Genomic DNA, 18,841 nt, shown 5'->3' with positions numbered 1-18,841 from the left:
GACCTAATTTAAAGGCTAAGCTCCAAATATAATGAAGTACTCCGTCTCTATGCAGAAGAATATTCTATTGCCTTATTACACTGGGCATGTTCTCACTCATGGTGGGTCTTCCACTAGCAGTACTCCAGCTGTGATGAAGAGCTGATACATTAAAAAGTAGGAGGACTAGAAAGGGGCTGAGAGCACAGTTACAGAGTCTATAAAGTTTTTAATGTGTCAACAGAACCCTCAGCCTTAACTGCTGTCACCTCAATCAGTAACCAGTCACTGATCTCAACACTCCCATACAAACGAACTTAGAGATAAGGTTGCTCAAGTGTATTTCAACATTCATCAATGAAAAGTAAGAAAGCAAAGCAGACAACATCCATACTTAATAGTACCAGTCTCTAAGCATTATCTACAACTATCATGACACCAAAGCCTCACCAGGGCCATGCCAAACACTTTCAATTCAATAATACACACAATGCATGCAAAAAGCCCTGTTACTTACTGTAACTGTGGTTCTTCAAGATATCATTAAGACATGTATTCCAAGTAGGTGTGTGCATGTCCTGCGTGCTGGAGCCAGAGACTTTTGCCTAGCAGTACCTGTAGACAGGCAGCGCTTGTGCCTATAGCTCCTCCCCAGATTATACGAGTATATATATGGATACAAGAAGTTATCCATTTAGAGATGGTCTGTGCAGACACCACTTGTCCATTCATGTGGTCCACATACATACAAACAGGCAAGACAAGGCATGAAACTGTTCATTCTGTTCAGATAAAAGGCTAGACAGATGCCTAACATCTAATGAATGGCAGTGTTGCTCCTTCGGGGAGGAATGTGACTTAGGGAAAAACCACAGGCAAATACACCACCTGGTTCAATAAAACTGAGACCACCTTGGATAAGAACTTTGGGTGTGGCCAGAGCATTACCTTGTCCTTACAAAAGTGTGTGTAAGGAGGCCGCACCAGCAACTCACCCACCCTCCTGGCAAAGGTAATGGCTATCAACAATGCAGTTTTCTGAGACAGGAGGGACAGTGGACAGGATACAAGGGGCTGAAATGGAGGCCGCAGTAGAGTGGCTAAAACTGAGTTCAGGTCCCTCTCAGACCAGAAGATGCAGGCGGAGAAGTCCTTTCAGAAATCTTGTCACCATGGTGTTGGAAAAAAGCAGATTTTCCTTGAATAGCAGGATGAAACACCGATATTGCTGCCTGGAAGTTGTCAATCTGCAGGAACACTTACGATTTCATGGAGTCTGACATGGCCCCAATTAATTCTATTTGTTGAGAAGGGACCAAGGTTGACTTTGTTGTGTTTAGAATGAGTCCCAATTGGTGAAGTAAACTGAGCGTGGCGTTGACATGTGAGAGAACCTCCTCTCTGGAGCTGCTGCTGAGCAACCCGTCATTGAGGTAGGGGAAGATGTGGATTCTCTTCCTCATGAGGTATGCCATGACTACTTCCATAAAGACTTGGGGGGGCAGAAGAGAGGCCAAACAGGAGAAAACGGCATTCTCCTACTAAAAGGAGAAGAAACTTGCTGAGACTCAGCAGAATGGCCACAAGAAAATAAGTATCCTGAAGGTCCAAAGCAATGAACCAGTGATTCTCAGACAATGCAGGGAAGATAGTCGCTCTCTGAGCTATGTGGAACTTCACATATTTGATTAATTTGAAGCTGCAAAGGTCAAGGATGGGCCTCATCCTGCCCTTGGATTTTGATATCAGGAAAACACAGGGAGAAGAAACCGTGACCCTGGCAATGTTCCCTCTAATTTTTGACAGGCCGTGTGCGCAAAAAATGTCTTCTGTGTAAATTTTTGTGCACGTGGTGTTTCACCATGTGCGCGGGGTTTAGGATCTGTCTGCGTGCGGGGACACGTGCACAGCTTAGAGGGAACAGTGGACCTTGGGGTTCTCACAGAACCTCCTCCACCGCCCCCAACATTATCAGAGTCTCGTGAGAATTGTCCCTCAAGAGGGACAGGGATGGAGGTTGGGGAGAGGGTATGGAGAAGAACTGGATGGCAGTGTCTAGGACCCAGCTGTTGGCTGTAATCGAGACCTAGGTATTGTAAAAGTGGGTCAGCCTGTCCCCAAAGGAACGGGAGGACAAAGAAGATGAAAGAAGAACTGGAATGGAGCTCTAGACCAGGGAGTTAAAATGGGCGCTTAGCAGTTGTTGAAGGAGGGCAAACAGACCAACTAGTCCCCGAGTTTGGGCGCTTTCTCTTGTGAGACCTGTTCCTCTTCCTAAGGTAGTGTGACGTTGCACTCTATATGTTTATGGAAATATGCTTATAAGTGTAAATATAACATACCTGGAATATGCTTTATGCTAGATATGCCATGTAACATATCTTTGCAAAGATTATGATCTACTGAATATATTAATCCTATTTGTATGTACGTATCATTTTTATATCTGAAGTTATGAGTGTTGGCTCTATGCTTGTATTTGAAGTGTTTGCTGTAGGAAACACATAAGGGAGGTTTAGCCAACATATTGTAAAGGGATTATTCAAGTAATGGGGAGTACTTTAACGATGGACTTTTGGAGACATCAATCCACATCTGAGCTTTCCTGGGAACGTTCAAACTTCAACATAAACAATGGTGTCAGCCTGCAAAAAGCCGAATCATTCATGGACATGTGACTTGCCCAGGTGACTACAAACTCCATCTTGTTGCTGTGATTTTGCACAGAGGAAAAGAGGGGTTTCCGCCCACGAGAGAGAAAATAAAAGGCCCTGGAAGCCTCTCCTTTTATGTCTTCAGCTGGCTCAAGACCCTGGGTCTCTATTGCAGCAGACTTGCGTGTCTGGCTTAACAAGACAGGGTTCTGGAGTCCCAGGCTGACAGGGAAAATGGGCTCAGAGGTAGTTTCAGCACGTCAGGTGACAGTCCCACGGGGGTCTCTGTGACCGAACCCGTCAAAGGTAGTCTGTCTCAGACAGAAGGCCTGCATAAAAGGAATCTGCAGTCTATACAGGCTGTTGCTGCTGTGCTCCATAGTGCATCTCTGCGTGCACAGTACATATACCCCCAAAGACTTCAAGTTTCAGAGTAGCAGCCGTGTTAGTCTGTATTCGCAAAAAGAAAAGGAGTACTTGTGGCACCTTAGAGACTAAAATTTATTTGAGCATAAGCTTTCGTGAGCATCCGATGAAGTGAGCTGTAGCTCACGAAAACTTATGTTCAAATAAATTTTCGTCTCTAAGGTGCCACAAGTACCCCGTTTCTTTTTGCGAAAGACTTCAAGGTAGCTCTCAAATCCTTAAAAGAATGCAAGCTTTCATTAATCTTGTCCAAACAGTGTTTTTTGAACATCAAAAGGCAAGTCCTTAACCACTTGCTGGACATCCAAAATGATGCCCAAGTTTTGGAGCCAGGAAGTCCTCCTCATAGTAATCACAGAGACCATTGTCCTGGCCAAGGTGTTCGCAACGTTGGGGCAGACTGCAGCGATGTCTTGGTCACCAAGCAGCCCTTGGCAACAAATGCACAAAACTCATAATTAGAAGCCTCAGGCAACTGCTCGTCAAATCTGGACATATACGACTTTCTCAATTGGTTGGCTTTGGACAGCAGATCTTGCTGGTTCACGATCCTCATCTCTAATGATGATGAGGTGTTTATCTTTCTGCCGAAAAGGTCCAGCCACTTAGAGTCTCTGTCCTTGGAGGTGGACTTGACCCTGCCCTTCTGGGCCCTGTCATTCACCCCTGTGACCACCAGGGAGTTTGGGGCTGGATGGGAATAGAACCCCTCATATCCCCACACAGGCACAAAATAGCGCTTTTCCAAGCACTTGACCACCAGAGTATTGAGGCTGGCATACCCCAAAGGACTCTCTCAGGTTTGAGGTGCACATCATTAATTGGGAGGATCACCCTCAGAGAGCTGGAGAATGTCCACGAGTTTATGGGTATTCTCCTGGAGAAACTCTGCTTGAACATGGAGGGATGAGGCCACCTAATGTAAAAGGTCCTGGTACACCTTAAAGTCCTCTGGGATGGAAGGGAAGTACAAACCAGGAAGCACTGCATCATCCGTGGACAAGAATGAGGCCCTTGGCTAAGCTATAATCAGGTCCTGCTCTTGGGGTAGAGTCTCTGGATGGGGAAACTCTGGCGGCTCCATGGGAAGGGCAACCATGGGTGCCTGGACGTGCTGCTGATCTACAGCCACCAATATCACGTGTGCAGGCAATTTTGCTTTTGACCTGGATGACAAGCAAGACCTCCAGGAGTGAGGAGCTTCCCAGTGAGCTCAAGGGGGTCACTAGTATGGTGTAGGCATTGGTGGTCCATAGGCACTGGGCCAGAGACTGCCATCTTGGTCTCAGGGCACATGCCAATCCTGGTAGCCATACTGGTCCACTAGTGGCCTTCGGCCCTCCTCCGGCAAAGTGGAGCAGGAGGATGAGGATCCCAACCCTGACGCGGAGGAGTCTCTGGATCTTAGAGATATAGGAGGAGCAATTCCAGAGGGGGCCAACAGATAAGACTCATCTGTGGCCCAAAATTAGGTTGGAATTGGCATTCCAGATGTAGCTGGTACTGCAGGCAAGGTCGGTCCCAGAGCAAACAGCATTACCAGCACACCTGAATGCCTTGACATCGAGGATGGTGACAACCACCAAAGAAGCATCTGCAGCATCTACTGCGTCAGTGCCAAGGAAGGGCCCAGTACCAGAGACCCCCATAACGACTTGGGTGCCGTATCCATCCTAACCACGGGGAGGGGTGCTTCCAGATGTTGTGCCAAAGTGCCCAAGAGTTCAGTGGTATGCTCCAATAGGGTGGCCACTGCAGGTGTCAGCCTCACAAAGTCATGGACCAGTGGCATGGACGGGACCAAAAGGCAGAGTAGGTCTCCCGCAACCTGGTATGCTGATGTCACCAACATCACTCCTGTCAGTACCAGACTGAAGAGATGCCTGGAGGCCAGAACCAGAGTTGACCATACGGGGTTTCTGCCCTCCCTACCCTGTACCAAGGGAGGGTCAGAGGTACCCATGCCATCCTGCACACTGGAGCTGGTCCTGTGCCAGTCCACACTCTTAGGCGAGGGAGAGGAGTCACCCCAGGACCTGGAGCACTCACAATTGCTCTTCTGAGACCTCATCAGTGGCTCTTATCGCTCTTCACAAAGACACCTGCCCCAGAATGAGAGGCAGCAGTACTTTCTGAGCCCAAGGGCAAGCTGCAACCAGGTCAGTCCGCATGGCCTGTTCAAGCAGGTGCTGCTTGAGGTGAAGATCTCCTGCCATCTGAATTCTCATCTTGAACAATCTAGAGATCAAACAGCATTCCTTAAGGTGGGCTTTGCCAAGGCAGAGCAAGCAGTGCGTATGAGAGTCACTGTTGGGAATTGCCACTCCACACTAAGGGCAATGCTTGAACCCCGGTGAGGGCACCTAACTTTTTTTTTCTTTTCCACTAACACTAACCAACTATTAACAATGTACAATGAAATAAGTAAGATTGTGAGCCAACAACAGCACGGAGCTCTGACTCCAGCCAACAGACAGTGAGAAGGAACTGAGGGGGCTGCCTCATATAGTTAGGGGAGGGGCTATAGACATGAGGTGCGCGTACCACCCATCTACGGGTATTGCTCGGCAAAAGCCTCAAACTCAGATTCATGGGACACACACCCACCTCTACTTGGAATACACATCTGCCCCTTAAAGAAGAACTGAAATATTACAGTGAAAAGAGAGAGAGAGAGAGAGAGAGAGAATGTTTTAAAAGATATGCAAAAGGACTTGTTAAATAAAAAAGGAAATCTGTAAAAAGACCAGTAAAAATATAAATGTTAATCAGAAACATCCCAATACATTTTCCCCCATAAATATTTAGAGAGAGGGGCCTAACCCAAATCCCTCTTTATCTACAGAGGGTGGGGGATGCCTGGTGCCAGAGCAACCTCTACACTAAGGAGTTCCTTCACCAAGAGAATACTCTGATGGCCATTTCAAGTCAGAATCCAGCCCATAATGAAAAACTGTATAGATAATTAAATTTACTCATTGGTGTAAGCAGCAGATTTTCCCCAACACTAGGGGATATAGTTTTAAGCAGTTCACACCTAAACCCTGTATAACACTTTGGAAATTTAGGGGTAATTGAATGACTATTTTGTAGAAAGTCCTCTCTAAAGCCATTGCTGAAAAGCTGCCCAACATCACTAAACTCCCCAACTGAAGTTGAGATGAAATCACCCTATCAGAGACCAAATTCAGTTTTGGCACGATGAGCTGACATTCTCATTGAGGCCAATGGGATTTCTGCTTACTTACCCCAGGACTGAAGTTGCCAACACCCTCTTTCCCCTACTTCTAGTTTCTCTTGAGTTCCTCCCTCTCATAACATTTACAGTTACATAAGAATGTCCCTACTAGGTCAGGCCAAAGGTCCATCTAGCTCAGTATCTTGTCTTCCAACAGTGGCCAGTGCCAGGTGCCCCAGAAGGAATGAACAGAACAGGTAATCATCAAGTGATCCATCCCGTCACTCATTCCCAGCTTCTGGCAAAGAGAGCCTAGGGACACCATTCCTGCCCATCCTGGCTAATAGCCATTGATGGAGCTATCCTCCATGAATTTATCTAGTTCTTTTTTGAACCCTGTTATGGTCTTGGCCTTCACAACATCCTCTGGCAAGAAGTTCCACAGGTTGACTCTGCGTTGTGTGAAGAAACACTTCCTCTTATTTGTTTTAAGCCGGCTGCCTATTAATTTCATTTGGTGACCCCTAGTTCTTGTGTTATGAGAAGTAGTAAACAACACTTTATCTACTTTCTCTACACCAGTCAGGATTTTATCGACCTCAACCATATCTCCCCTCAGCCATCTCTTTTCCACGGTGAAAAGTCCCAGTCTCATTAATCTCTCCTCATACGGAAGGCGTTCCATGTCCCTAATAATTTTTGTTGCCCTTTTCTGAACCTTTTCCAATTCCAATATATCTTTGTTGAGATGGGGCAAACACATCTGCACACAATATTCAAGATGTGGGCACAGCATGAATTTATACAGAGACAACATGGTATTTTCTGTCCTATTATCTATCCCTTTCTTAGATATTCCCAGCATTCTGTTCGCTTTTTTGACTGCTGCTATGTATTGAGTGGATGTTTTCAGAGAACTATCCACAATGACTCCAAGATCTCTTTCTTGAGTGATAACAGCTAATTTAGACCCCATCATTTTATATGTACAGTTGGGATTATGCTTTCTAATGTGCATTACTTTGCATTTATCAATATTAAATGTCATCTGCCATTTTGTTGCCTAGTCAGCCAGTTTTGAGAAATCCTTTTGTACCTCTTTTGAGTCTGCCTGGGTCTTAACTATCTTTAGTAATTTTGTATCATCTGCATATTTTGCCACCTCACTGTTTATCCCATTTTCCAGACCATTTATGAATATGCTGAATAGGACTGGTCCCAGAACAGACCCCTGGGGGACACCACTATTTTACCTCTCTCCATTCTGAAAACTGACCATTTATACCTAACCTTTGTTTCCTATCTTTTAACCAGTTACCAATCCATGAAAGCACCTTCCCTCTTATCCCGTGGCAGTTTACTTTCCGTAAGAGCCTTTGGTGAGGGACCTTGTCAAAGGCTTTCTGAAAATCTAAGTACACTACATCCACTGGATCCTCTTGGTCCACATGCTTGTTGACCCTCTCAAAGAATTCTAGTAGATTGGTGAGGCATGATTTCCCTTTACTAAAACCATGTTGACTCTTCCTCAACAAATTATGTTCATCTATAAGTCTGACAATATTGCTCTTTATTATAGTTTCGATCAGTTTGCCTGGTACAGAAGGCAGGCTTACAGACCTGTAATTGCCAGGATCACCTCTGGAGTCCTTTTTAAAAATTGGCATCACATTAGCTATCCTCCACTCATCTGGTACAGATGCCGATTTAAATGATAGGTTACAGACTACAGTTAGTAGTTCTGCAATTTCATATCCGAGTTCCTTCAGAACTCTTGGGTGAATAACATCTGGCCCAGGTGACTTACTGCTGTTTAATTTATCAATTTGTTCCAAAACCTCCTCTAACGATACCTCAATCTGAGACAGTTCCTCAGATTGTCACCTAAAAAGAATGGCTCAGGTTTGGGAATCTCTCTCACATCCTCAGCCGTGAAGACTGATGCAAAGAATTCATTTAGTTTCTCTGCAATGACCTTATCCTTGAGTGCTCCTTTAGCATCTCGATTGTCCAGTGGCCCCACTGGTTGTTTAGCAGGCTTCCTGCTTCTGCTTCTTAAAAAAAAAATCGCTATCACTTTTTGATTCTTTGGTTAACTGTTCCTCAAATTCTTTTTTGGCCTTCCTAATTGTATTTTTATGCTTCATTTGCCAGTGTTTATGCTCCTTTCTATTTTTCTCACTAGGATTGAACTTCCACTTTTTAAAGGATGCCTTTGTAAAGTTGGCTAAATCATTCAGCAAAACAGAAGTTAAGGTTTTTTTAAAAAATGCATTGTGAAAGAAAAGCCAAACTCTTCAAACTGACTTGTTCCTTAATTACAGCCTCTTGAGAGATGGTTGGGAGGGCCCAAAGAAGCAAACAAATAGTGGAGGTTAACTGATTATCTACCTTGCTCATCCCAAATCAGGACAATTGTTTATGTAATCCAGGCACATAAGGTAGTCCCTCAAATTCAATTTTAGGAAGGCAGACATCATAAAGAAGGATGATTGCATTAAGGTCTCAATTAGATAACTGCATTTAACTGCTTTGCTGTTTATGTCTGTTTGCAAATTTAACTCCCATCTTAGCTAGATAAGAAGATTTAAAAAAGTACTAATTAACAAAAGTAACTTTGCTGGTCCAAAATTAGTAAATAAAATTGGATATGGGTTCATGGATTAAAATGAAGCAAGTCAAAACAGGTTAGAGAGTAAGAACTATTTTTGCTATTTATATAACACCGCACTGGATTGGGCAAGAGTGTGGAACAGGGCGGGAGAAGTGCTGGGATATTGAACATAAAAAAGCCAAGATTCTCTCCTACATCCATGGTGCAAACAGTCCTAAAAACAATATAGCTGGCTCCAGAAGAATCACACCAGCCTACAGGGATCTCTGTCTCATGTAGAAGTGAAGATGGCGCCTATCCAAGCGCCTTTCCCCCCAAGACCAGTTTACAAGTAGGTTGAACACTTGCACTATATGTCTTAAAAGTGCTATTCAGATTATTAAAAAAATGTAGCTAAAGAATCTCCTACCTTTTCAATTACCTAAGGAAATACACTTGCAAGAGCAGTCTTCAAATAGTTATGAAAAAATCTACTGATCAAGCCCTTCAAGTATAAACACATTCCAGATATATTACATGAGAAAAAATATCTCCGCTTGATGTGTTAGTATTACAAGGGATATAACAGAATAAGAGGCACAAACAGTATTTCCAGATAATTGCTACAATGATCCATAGGGAAAATGCATTTAAGGACCACAATTAAGTAAAAAAGTAACCAGCCTTAATCTTAATAGATTTAACTGATTAGAAAGTATTACTTTGCCAACTTTACTTCTAGTTTTTAACTGGCCAAATCTTTTTATGGAATACTGGTTAAGAGTTTAGATCCTGATTTTCAAAAATACAATTGCTTGTCCAATTGACACTCAAAATTACTCCAATTACATGCAACCTGGGTTTTGCTGCACAACTAGCCACCTGTATGCAGCTGCTGTAATGCATCTGTGGCAATGCCAAGTAGACTAGGAGTATATTTTACAAAGATATCAACACAAAACTCTACAACAGACAACAGCATCTGCTCAGGAATGAATACTCAGTATAGGATACTTTTTAGAGTACAGCATGCACTCCAGGTGTCTGTTTTCGCTTTTACCCAAGCTTTTTCTTGTTCTTCCAAGGAGTATGAAGCTTCACTAATAAGCATCCCAACTTTTCTATTTTGTCTGTTTGATGCATTTCTACCATCCTTCTGATAAACTAGCAGCTCTGTGACCCTTCTTTTTAGGTCCTTCCATCATTAGGATTAGCATCTGCTTTTCAAAATTCTGTAATATGATCACCACAGTATTTTAATACCTGTCATTCCTTTAAAGAACACAATAGCTATTCTCTCAGAGATTCAGGTGACAGTCAAGAGTTTTAAAAATGCATTTCTTGACTAGAGAAATAGAAAATAAAGATCTTCTGGAAAAATAAAGTGTGAAGCCCTCAAATTTTCAAAGGAGAGACCTTTGAGTAAGTACAAATGACACATAGAAGGGATGATTGTCTTCATACTTTCCAGGGTGGTTCTATGGAAACAAAAAGATTATATCCCTGATTTTCAGAAGTGTTCTTCATTTCTGCAGGTGCATCTCTGCATCTGTAAATATTGTGTATGTAATGGAGTGTGAAAACATCATTTAGTCATCTAAACACCTGATTAAATGGTGTCACAATTATTTATGAGTGCAAAGTTGAACCTGCAGGAATGAAGTCCCAGTAAGCCTAATGGTGATGAATGTATAGGTTTGAACTGTGGAAGATGTGGGTTTTGTATGTTTTTTAAAAAAAAGTCAAAAATTAAGATCTATGGAGGAGTATTTCAGTTGAATGTAGGTTTAATGCTGGCAGCTGCTTTCAAAAAAAATGAATAGTGCTTATTAACTCACTACATTTAAACAAGGTACAGTGGCACTCTTTCAGGAGGAATAAAGCTTTTGCTTAATAGAGAAAGTTATTTGTAGTTTGTCAGACAGAAAGCTGGGTTATTCCATCCCAGTACACCTACTACTTCATCATAATTTCCCCACTAACTAAAATGCTGCCTAATCCAAAACTCCCATCATGTGCCAAATGAGGAGCAGCCCTAGTAAGGGCTGAAGCCCACAAACACACTCTCATATCCTGTAGCCTGACAATAGATCCAAAGGGACTTGAAAAATACAGGCAAGACCTAGAATAAGTGACTGTAATGCTCAGTTTCTCTAGGTGCCTTTTGTATCACAAAAGTAGAGTGGTTGGAAAGGTTAGTTACAATGTGTGTGTACAGGGGCCATGTAAACGGTATTTTATATATACTAGCACTATGTATGTTCTGGCTGGCATTCCTGCTGCGATCAGTCTATGTGCCAGGGAAATTTTAAAAAATTTACACCAGATGAGGATCTGGATCAGTTTCTTTTATATTCATCATGTATGAAGCCAACAGGAATTGTGATGGAGGACTGAGTAAGGATTGCAGGGTTTGATTTAATATGTTTAAATTTCTCCTCTACTGTAGGTTTTGTTTTCCAGAGCTCATTGAGTATTTCCATTATACTTCCAAATATTTAATTTTTGCTACTGTTTATAAACTGTACCTTCGCGATGCTGCCTTTGAATGCTTTGTTTTTCACCCTGTCTGAGCTTTGAGACCCGTATACCAATAATTCAATCCCCTACAGAAAATCAATTCACAAGGCTTTTTCCACCCACACAGAGCTGAAAGAGAATTATATGGATTTTAGACTAGTAAGAAAACAAGGAAAGTAACAGATTTACACAAAAGGTTATGGCAAAACAAGTACTGCAATAAAAGAATTAAAATTAAAAAAAAAAAAAAAAAAAGAGTACCAAATGCAGCTTCTCTTCATAACTGCATTAAATGACAAATACATAACTAAAACGTCCCTCGCCTGCACTAACAGATGTCAGGTGAACTGATATTATTAACAAGTTTGTAAAGAAACGCCATTCTTTTAATTAATTTTAATCTTCTTAGAAGGATTATCAATTAACAAAAGTATATGGCTCAAACTGACTCCATATAATCCTTTTAAAACCCACATTTTTAACATGCTCAAAATGTTTTCAATGATACTATTCCTGTTGCTTTTAAGCCACAGAAAGGTTTTGTACCAGTCAAACATTGTTAATTAGATGACGCATGTTCCCTAGCGCAGCTTTGAAGACATTAATTTCACTTCATCCTGAACTTTAGCTACCTTCAAGTTTCACCAGCAGTTTCTAAATCAAGCCTACCATCAAATAAAATAAAATAAAATCACTTTAGCCCAGTTGTTCCTCCTTAGCTGCTTCACCCATCATGTAGTTCAGAGTTACTCTTTCATCATAGTACAAAAAGCTTTTTTAAAATGGGGCAAGGGGGTTTTAAATCCTGCAAAAACGAGAAGGTTACTCACCCCATATAGTAACTGACATTCTTCAAGATGTGTCCCCCTAAGGTAGGTGCGGCAGTGCCTCCTGTGCCTGGGATTGGAAATAGTCATCAGCAGTGCTCTTTGCACTGCACATGCACACACCCCCCCCCCACACTGTGCATGACATACATATACATATTGCGCTGTGTGGTCCAACCTCCCCCAGTTCCTTCTCGGCTGCAGAGCGCATGTTTGTTGGGTTCTAAAGCAGAGGGAAGGAGGGCTGTAACTTGAACTATATGTCTTGAAAGTGCTATTCAGATTATTAAAAAAATGTAACTAAAGAATCTCCTACCTTTTGTTACAAGGAGGAGGGAGAAAAATTGCTTTTCGTAACCTCTGAAGATAGGACAAGAAGCAGTGGGCTTAAATTGCAATAAGAGAACATTAGGAAAAACTTCCTAACTGACAAGGTGGTTAACCACTGGAATAAATTGCCTAGGGAAATAGTGGAATCTCCATCACTGGAGATTTTTAAGTGCAGGTTAGACACACACCTGTCAGGGATGGTATAGATAATACTTAGTCCTGCCATGAGTGCAGGGCTAGATGACCTCTCGAGGTCTCTTCCAGTCCTATGATTCTATGATTGTTGGGCTGTGTCCACCACAGTTGTGAGTCCTTCACTTGCACTGGCATGGATAGTTTCTTGAGGCTGTGTTTATCAGGAAAATATACAGTACGGAGCCATGCCTGAAGACAATTGCATGAGTAGTTTTGCGTGCCTGACCACAAAGGTGGCTGCTGCTATGTGCCCCTAGAAACTGGAGACAGGTTCTGGCAGAGATCTGGGGGCATACCTGTGCGTTGGATACTACATGTGTTATAGCCAAGAATCTGTGAGGTGGTAGGAAGGCTCTGGATTGTATGTCAACCAACTGTGCACCGATGAATCCAGATGTTGTACTGGCATTAAAGTGGACTTTCTAGGTTCACAAGGAGACCTAACTTTGTTATATGGATGGCTCAGAGAGTGTCTGTTTCAGATGGGGCCTTGAAGAGACAGTCATCCAAGTATGGAAAGATGACGACTCCTCGTTTCCTGAGTTAGGCGGTGACTACCTTGAAAAACACCTGTGGCACAGCTGACAGTCCAAAGGATAGTACTTTGTACTGGTAGTGGTCATTACCCACAACAAATCAGAGAAATCATCTGTGGGCAGGATGTCTTGCAATATGAAAGTATGCATCTTGGAGGTTGAGGGCCAAGAACCAGTCCCCCTGTTCCAGTGCTGGGATAATAGTGGAAAGGGAAACCATCTTAAAATATTGCAGTTTGACTCACTTGTTTAGATTGTTATGGTCCAGGATAGGTCGCCAGCTGCCAGATTTCTTCTGGATCAGAAAATAGTGGGAGTAGAAACCCTGCCCCATGTGCTGCGAAGGGACCAGTTCTATGGCTCCCAGTTGCAGAAGATGATTGATTTCTCCTTGTAGAATGGAATCGCGAGAGGGATCCCTGAAGAGGGATGGGGAAGGAGGATGGCAGGGCGGGAGAGACAGGAAAGGGATGAAGTACCTTTCCTTCATTATCTCTAGGACTCACTTGTCTGAGTGATGAGTCTCCAAGATGGGAAAAACAGAGCTGTAATATGCAGGTGGCCTCTAGGCTAAACACAGAGTTCTAGTAAGGTGGTATTGGGGGAATGCCATTCCCCCTTTTTAGCTAATGAGCAGAGGAAAAACTCCCCTTCTTCCTGACTTAGGGGAGTGTTCCACCTACAACTCCACATCCTCACTAGGTGGTTCAGTGAGAGCTCCCCCATAGTTTCAATCTACTTTAGCCACTGGCTGAATGAGACCTTTACTCTGAACACAATCAAACTTTGAGGTGTTTGAAATTGGGATCCGAGTTTTGTGACTTGAGCCCGTCTGGTTTCTACAAAAAAAAGAAACTAGTGAGGGATCTGTAGGTCACAGTCAGTACTTTCTTAGTCTATGTAGCAGATAAAAAGCTGGGAAAAAACAAATGTAAAACAATTATGGAAAATCATTCTCAATAGTTCATGCACATGAAACTTTCTAAAGGGATGAGACAGAGTGTTATACCCTCAAACATTACTCTGCCATACAGATGAAGATCCAGGCATTAGAAGAGTGGAAATAGATTGCAGTTGACGAGGGGGAAAAATCCATTTTAGATGTGTTCTTCAGCTGATACTTGGTAAATGTCATCAGTCAGATGTGAAGTAACAAATGCTGCTAAGAGAACAAACAACACACACAAGGACAAAATAAATAGGTCAAACAAGTAGAATAAAGCATTAAGACTTCGGAGAAACAGCAAATCTCTCCTAAATAGTGTCAACCTTGATAAAAAAAGGAAGGAAATTCAAATAAAAATGCAGACTGGGCCAAATCCTGTAGTTTTAATGTATGTCATATCCAGGAAAGATTCCTATTGGCATCAATGGGAGTTTTGGCTACATAGAAAATTCACTATCTGACCCCATGTCACAAAAATATTTTTATTTTAAGAAAACAACAAAGTCAAAGAAAAAAACTGTACTAAAACACTTTCTAACAGGAGCTTAGTATGGAGGGATCCAAGTGCGAGTGAGAGGGTTGAATGCTGTGTACAGATGTGGTCCCCTCATCTCAAAAAAGATATACTGGCATAAGAAAAGGTTCAGAAAACGGCAACTAAAATGATTAGGGGTTTGGAACGGGTCCCATATGAGGAGAGATTAAAGAGGCCAGGACTTTTCAGCTTGGAAAAGAGGAGACTAAGGCGGGGGGGCGATACAATAGAGGTATATAAAATCATGAGTGGTGTGGAGAAAGTGAATAAGGAAAAGTTATTTACTTGTTCCCATAATAGAAGAACTAGGGGCCACCAAATGAAATTAATGGGTAGCAGGATTAAAACAAATAAAAGGAAGTTCTTCTTCACACAGCACACAGTCAACCTGTGGAACTCCTTGCCCGAGGAGGTTGTGATGGCTAGGACTATAACAGGGTTTAAAAGAGAACTGGATACATTTATGGAGGCTAAGTCCATTAACGGCTATTAGCCAGGATGGGTAAGGATTGGTGTCCCTAGCCTCTGTTTGTCAGAGGGTGGAGATGGATGGCGGGAGAGAGATCACTGATCATTACCCATTAGGTTCACTCCCTCTGGAGCACCTGGCATTGGCCACTGTCGGTTGACAGGATACTGGGCTGGATGGACCTTTGGTCTGACCCAGCATGGCCATTCTTATGTTCGGGGATTGTGGGATTGCTATCCTTACTTCTGCACTGCCTTCAGTGCTGGGATCTGAAGGCAGCAGCCCCAGACCTTCCTGCAGCCCCAGAAGGCTCCTGGAGGTGGATGTGGAGCTGGCTCTGATCTCCCCTGTGCTGCTAGGAGTGATCCAGCCAGAGAGCATCTAGCTGCTAATCCTGGCCAGGGTGGGGAGGGACAGGACTTGCTCTTCCCCTGAATGGCTGCTCTTGGGGGCAGATCAGACCCACCTCCAGATACCTCCCCTGGCTGCAGGGCACTCCCAGCAGCACAGGGGAAGGGGAGAGATCAGATCCACCTCTACCTATAAGAATCTTCAGTAGCGAAGGTAGGTACCCAGAGATGGGTCTGATCTCCCCTGAGCGCGGCCATATAGCAGAAGAGCAAATCCTGTCCCTCCTCAGCCTGGAGGGGACTAACAGCTGGAGCCAGGGGGCACAGTAGGAGCCCACAGCTGGGGTGCCCCCCCGCTCTCTTCCTGCCCTCACCTCCAATAGTTAGATTTCATGGGGGAGGTCCCATTTCACAGCACGTGACACGTTTTTCACGGCCACTAATTTAGTAGAGTCCTATCTATAAATCCTGCCATAGTCATACACAAGAGGTATAATGTACTACTATCCCCAGTACAGGCAGCCATTACCACTAGAGAGGCTCTCTTCTATTTGACAGTCAATTCTGATAGCCCGATGCCAGGACAATTTCTACACCATGGGAACCTGCCACTGGTAGTTGACCCAAGACCTACTCTAAACTTAATAGTGCAAACAGAGTGTAATTTCCTCAGTTCTCATTCCTCCCCAGAGGATAATTCTTCCCCTTTCCTCTTATTTCAGGAGCTGAAAGCTGTCTGTTCATTTATTATGATTTCCTAGGAGACCAGCAGTGATAGGGATTACACCATCATGACTGCAACTCTCTCCATATGCTTTCCTAGTAACCACGGCACTCATATTTTGTCTGAATTTTCTCTAATGACCCATATCAAGGATGCTCAGAGAAAACAATTATATGAAAGTCTCTGCAGAGTTTGAATTAAAAATTTCATAACTGATTTCAATGACTTAAAATGAGAAGTGTAACTACAACAAAAAAAGGGAATAGCAAAACTGGCTTTTTCTTCTTTATCTGCGTGGAGACTTCACCCTGCTCCTCATTTTATTCTTAGCTATTGGTCAATGCATTTTGATCTTTTAATCTAAGCAAAGACAATTTAGGCCGAATTCATCCCTAATGTAACTCCACTGACAGAGAGGAGTCAGCTCTTTGTCTTTAAGAATTCTAGCCCATGTGTTTTATTAAATTAGAAGCAATGTACGTTTCTATTAAAGGAATGAGCAATAAACTCTGAATGTCACAAATGAAAAAAATGTGAAAGTATTTAAGTAAAAAAAAAAAAAAAGATCAGAGATTTCAAATGTTCTCTCCTTTACTTAGCTGGTGGCTGCACTGTCCACCACAAGCCAAATAAGATGCTGATTTAATCTGGGGCACTGTGGTCAGTGGCTCTTGCTTTTCATGGTCTCTGAACCCTTTTTAAACTTGTTTTCCATCTGGTACAATTTAACATAAATTGCACAGATGGCGATAACTACAGAAGCTGTAATCACTGGGAGAGGCAGGGCATGAAAACTTCCATACCAGGATGATAGAACTTCATATGCAACACAGAGATTTTCTTGTGATCAGCAGCTAATCAAAAGGTTGGTTTGTTTTTTTAAAATGAAAATGCAAACTTTCTCCCATTGAAATCAGAAGCAAAACTCCTTTTGATTTTAAAATAACCAGGCTTGAAAAGCCAATCCAGTCTGAATCAAAAGCTCAAATAAATTTGTTAGTCTCTTAGGTGCCACAAGTACTCCTCGTTCTAAGTAACATATCATTTTTAAAAAACTAACTTTGCATTTGTTGATAATCTAAGCACTACACTCAGATGCAGAGACACTCTTTCCCCAACCTATGTAATTTTTTAAACAATAGCTTTAATAAAATTTTTACATCTGTTCTTGGGTGCTGCAGTCCACTTCAATGTCAACAGGGACTGAAGAGGGTTTTTGCCTGACATAATTTTAAGGGTTTTTTTTTTAAACCATTTGATTCATAGATATTAAGGTCAGAAGGAACCATTATGATCATCTAGTCTGACCTGCACAACGCAGGCCACAGAATCTCACCCACCCACTCCTGCAATAAACCTCTCACTTATGTCTGAGCTATTGAAGTCCTCAAATCATGGTTTAAAGACTTCAAGAAGCAGAGACTCCTCCAGCAGGTGACCCGTGCCCCATGCTACAGAGGAAGGCAAAAAACCCCCAGGGCCTCTGCAAATCTGCCCTTGAGGAAAATTCCTTCCCTACCCCCCCAACTATGGCGATCAGTTGAACCCTGAGTATATGGGCAAGATTCATCAGCCAGATATCCAGGAAGGAATTCTCTGTAGTAACTCCGATCCCACCCCATCTAACATCCCATCACAGGCTATTGGGCCTATTTACCATGAATATTTAAAGATCAATTAATTGCCAAAATCATATTATCCCATCATACTATCTCCTCCATAAACTTATTGAGTTTAATCTTAAAAGCCTGATAAGTCTTTTGCCCCCACTGCTTCCCTTGAAAGGCTATTCCAGAATTTCACTCCTCTGATGGTCAGAAACCTTCATCTAATTTCAAGTCTAAACTTCCCGATGGCTAGTTTATATCCATTTGTTCTTGTGTCCACAATGGTACTGAGCTTAAATAATTCCTCTCCTTCTCCGGTATTTATCCCTTTGATATATTTATAGAGAGCAATCATATCTCCCCTCAACCTTCTTTTGGTTAGGCTAAACAAGCCAAGCTCCTTGAGTCTCCTTTCATAAAACAGGTTTTCCATTCCTCGGATCATCCTAGTAGCCCATCTCTGTACCTGTTCCAATTTGAATTCATCCTTCTTAAACATGGGAGACCAGAAATGCACACAGTATTCCAGGTGAGGTTTCACCAGTGCCTTGTATAACGGTACTAACACCTCCTTATCTCTACTGGAAATAGCTCTCCTGATGCATCCTCAGACCGCATTAGCTTTTTTCACGGCCATATCACATTGGCGGCTCAGTCATCCTGTGATCAACCAATACTCCAAGGTCCTTCTCCTCCTCCGTTACTTTAATTGATGCGTCCCCAGCTTATAACTAAAATTCTTGTTATTAATCTCTAAATGCATGACCTTACACTTCTCACTATTAAATTTAATCCTGTTACTATTACTCCAGTTTACAAGGTCATCCAGATCCTCCTGTATGATATCCCGGTCTTTCTCTAAATTGGCAATACCTCCCAGCTTTGTATCATCCGCAAACTTTATTAGCAGAAAGAAAAGGAGTACTTGTGTCACCTTAGAGACTAACAAATTTATTTGAGCATAAGCTTTCG

The 18,841-nt window shown here is 42.6% G+C and overlaps 1 long non-coding RNA gene across 1 annotated transcript in view; it reads right to left on the bottom strand.

The window, feature by feature from the left end:
- LOC122456305 overlaps positions 1-18,841 on the bottom strand; it is a 119,650-nt gene that overhangs the window by 68,192 nt on the left and 32,617 nt on the right. The gene's annotated exons all lie outside the window — the stretch shown is intronic.

The sequence above is a fragment of the Dermochelys coriacea genome, chromosome 12 (genome assembly GCF_009764565.3).
Source record: "Dermochelys coriacea isolate rDerCor1 chromosome 12, rDerCor1.pri.v4, whole genome shotgun sequence".
Classification (NCBI taxonomy): Eukaryota; Metazoa; Chordata; order Testudines; family Dermochelyidae; genus Dermochelys; species Dermochelys coriacea.
This window is presented reverse-complemented; position numbering and strand designations above follow the sequence as displayed.